Source organism: Suncus etruscus, chromosome 3 (genome assembly GCF_024139225.1).
Source record: "Suncus etruscus isolate mSunEtr1 chromosome 3, mSunEtr1.pri.cur, whole genome shotgun sequence".
Lineage (NCBI taxonomy): Eukaryota > Metazoa > Chordata > Mammalia > Eulipotyphla > Soricidae > Suncus > Suncus etruscus.
The window spans coordinates 149,541,672-149,545,623 of NC_064850.1; the positions used below are offsets into that span (position 1 = coordinate 149,541,672).

Genomic DNA, 3,952 nt, shown 5'->3' on the forward strand with positions numbered 1-3,952 from the left:
CAAAATTAACATGTAAAAATCAATGGCCTACTTATACACAAATAATGATAGAGATGAAATTGACATTTAAAAAACAAGCCCATTTACATCAGTGCCACTAAAACTCAAATACCTTGGAGTTAAGTGAAGAGGTGAAGGATCAATACAAAGAAAACTACAAAACCCTGCTTCAAGAAAAAAAAAGAGGATAAAAAGAATATATTTCTATTAGAAAATATTTCGGGGCCGGAGAGATATCATGGAGGTAGGGTGTTTGCCTTGCATCCAAAAGGTCATTGATTCGAATCCAAGCATCCCATATGGTTCCCCGTGCCTGCCAGGAGCGATTTCTGAGTGAAGAACCAGGAGTGACCCCTGAGCACTGCTGGGTGTGACCCCAAACCAAAACAAAACAAAAATTAAAAAAGAAAAAAAGAAGATATTTCCAGGTGCCAGAGTGGTGGTGCAGTGATAGGGCGTTTGCCTTGCAAAAGGCTGATCTAAGATGAACCGTGCTTCAGTATCCTGGCATCCCATATGGCCCCCTAGCCAGGAGTGATTTTTGAGCTCAGAGCCAGGAATAACCCTTAAATGTTACTGGGTGTGGCCTCTAAACCAAAAAAGAAAAAAAAAGAAAATATTCCCAACCTCTGGCTTCATGTGCAAAGTGTCTCAAAATCCAGCTTATGACCAAGACCATCAACCACAGAAGATGGATTAAAATAAAACCGAGGGAACAGAACTTCTAGAACCACAAAGAAAGACTTCATCATAAGTCCCACTCCTGGATCTGTGCAGATACTGAGATCTCTAGATACAGAGGTCTGATTTTATCACCCAGGATGGAGCAGAAGTCTTCCAAACACCATGAAAGCACCACCAGGAGAGTAAATGAACCTGAACGAAGTCTATAGTTAATCCCATGACAATATACTCCAAGGGTGGAGAAACCCCATACCGCTTAGGCCAAGTGAATTCCTTTTCGAATGACCCCAATATTTACTGTGCTAGTGCAGGAGGGAAAAAAAAAAGCAAAAAGCACAAAACATTTTTTATTTTTTATATATTATTTTTTGTCCCCCCATTCACAATACAGACCAGGCAAAGGACCTGGTTTGAGGTGTATATGGGAAGCATTTACTGTACCTCCTCTTTCTATACAGGCAGTGTAAAGAACACAGCCTGTGGTAAGCATTGGGAGGCCTTATCTTTTCTTTTTTTTCTTCATTTTTTCCTTTATTTAAACATCTTGATTACATAAATGATTATGATTAGGTTTCATTCATGTAAAGAACCACCACCCTTCACCAGTGCAACATTCCCACCACCAATGTCCCAAATCTCCCTCCATCCCACCCCACCCTCACCTATACTCCAGACAGGCTTTCCCATTCCCTCATTCATTCATATGATTATGGTAGTTCTCTGTGTAGTTATTTCTATAACTGCACTCACCACTCTTTGAAGTGAGCTGGTGTTCCAGCCCTCCTCTCATTGTCTCTGAGGATTGTTACAAAAATGACTTATTTTTCTTAAAACCCATAGATGAGTGAGATTATTCTGCATCTGTCTCTCTCCCTCTGACTTATTACACTCAGCATGATAGATTCCACGTACATCCATGTATAGGAAAATTTCATGACTTCATCTCTCCTGACGGCTGCATAGTACTCCATTGTGTATATGTACCACAGTTTCTTTAGCCATTCATCTGTTGAAGGGCATCTTGGTTGTTTCCAGAGCCTGGCTATTGTGAATACTGCTGCAATAAATATAGGTGTGAGGAAGGGTTTTTTGTGTTCTATTCTTGTGTTCCCTAGGAGTGGAATAGCTGGGTCGAATGGGAGCTCAATTTCCAGATTTTGGAGGAATCTCCATATCGCTTTCCATAGAGGTTGGACTAGACGGCATTCCCACCAGCAGTGGATAAGAGTTCCTTTCTCTCCACATTCCCGCCAGCACTGATTGTTCTCATTCTTTGTGATGTGTGCCAATCTCTGCGATGTGAGGTGGTACCTCCTAGTTGTTTTGACTTGCATCTCCCTGATGATTAGTGATGAGGAGCATTTTTTCATGTGCCTTTTGGCCATTTGTATTTCTTTTTTATCTTCATTTATTATTATTTATTTTTATTTTTATTTTTAATTACCTATCTACTTTTTGTCAATTTCTTTGTTTTGGTGTGGTTATTGAAGTTGTTCTCCCCATTTATACTTATTTTTTTTCTCTTCTTTTCTTTCTTTATGTGCTCTGCCATGTTTCTTATCTCAAGACCATGTTTGTTTTGTTTGTGTGTGTGTGTGTGTGTGTGTGTGTGTGTGTGTGTGTGTGTGTGTGGTGCTTATCGTTATTGTTGAAGTCCTCACTGGATATTTGACACTTCTTTTTGTACTGCTGGGGTGTTTCACCTTTTTCTCCTTCATCTTTCAAACCGATGATGAGAGCCTTTAGAAGGATTCCACATTAGATTTGGCACATTAGATTTTTACCCCAGTTTATTACTTTTCTCTTCTTCAAACAAAACCAGATAACTTGAACTAGCTAGTCCTGCCTCCCAGTTAGAGGGGGAAATAAGAGAGGCACCAAGACCAAACAGGTGCAAGACTACTAAGTAGTAAGCTAGGTACAGAGAAGACCACATATTCTAGCAGCCCCCAGGGTGAGGGAGGAGGATATGGGAGGTAGGACGAAAATGGAGGTGCAGGGAGGACAAATCGGTGATGGGAATCCCCCCTGATTTTATGTAAATATGTACCTAAATATTAATGTCAACAATATGTAAGCCACTATGATCAAAATAAAAATTATATTAAAAATATCCAGCTTATGCTTAATGCCCTGTCCTACCTCACCATTTATTCTTCCCTATATCTGTGACCCTTAGTGAGTTATGGAAAAACAAATGATTTTCATTGCACTCTTGTCCCAAAGTCACTCACTCTTTAAGTGCTTGATAAACAGCTTCTATTTACTATAGATGTGGATTAAACATTGGGGATTTGCCTTCCCCAAATTCTCAGGTTATTTACATTCTCCTTGTATCAATGACGATGCTTTATTTTTGCCACACTCATGAGATCCTGAATTGATCTATCTGCCTAGCTTCTCCTCAAAATGAACAACTTGTTTGTTTCTAAGTGAAGGCCACAAACACTGACGATGTGTTTATTCAATGACTACAAAGCCAGTGGATGATTTATCATACCTACTAATGAAGAATAACTACAACATTATATTCCCAAATTAGCACATAGTAATTAATATTTCCACGCTGCCTTTATACAAGCATTTAATCCATCACTGACTAGTAACCACTCAGAAAAACAGAATAGCAAAGTTGTCTATGCTACCTCTCCCCTATATTCTATAATTCTTCTGAAAAAATTCCAGGTCTTCCCAGATGTTTCATTTTCGTATTTTTTCTGGACTTCTGTGAAGTATTTTAATGCCAATATAGAGTCATATTAAAAGTGTAGGAATGGTTATTAAATAACAAGATAATTATCATTATGACAAAGATGTGCTAATTTCCTGGGTATTACTAGTTAACTTTTGCTACTTCTGTAATCTAATAGACAATTTTATATTTTTATCAATATGCATATTACCATGAAAAATGCATATGCATTGAAATTGGTGGAATTGGTTATGTTTATATTGGTCCAAGCCTGAACTTGGGCACACATTATTCAACAGGAGTCCTGTTAAGGGGCAACAATGACCAGTCGCTGGTAGGCCAGTTCTATGTTAGAATATACTAGGTACTTGGAATATGAAGAAGGTAAGAAAGTCACAGTCACTGTGATTGTAATGATCAAAATAAATCTGCATAAGCGTTTCACTTATAGTTCTCCAAAATTTTCTAATTCAGAAATTATTCAGACAGTTTTCTTAATATTAACTGAGAATAAGTAACTATTCAAGTAATATATTTAAACATATTTTGTATATTATCAGTGGAATTTTTGATAAA

The 3,952-nt window shown here is 37.9% G+C and overlaps 1 non-coding gene across 1 annotated transcript; it reads right to left on the reverse strand.

Moving 5' to 3' along the window:
* Nucleotides 1-1,050: 1,050 nt before the first annotated feature.
* LOC126005081 (small nucleolar RNA SNORA51) lies at nt 1,051-1,183 on the reverse strand. Its single transcript, XR_007494260.1, has one exon. It is a non-coding gene; the product is annotated as a small nucleolar RNA SNORA51 (small nucleolar RNA).
* Between the last annotated feature and the right edge of the window lie 2,769 nt (nt 1,184-3,952).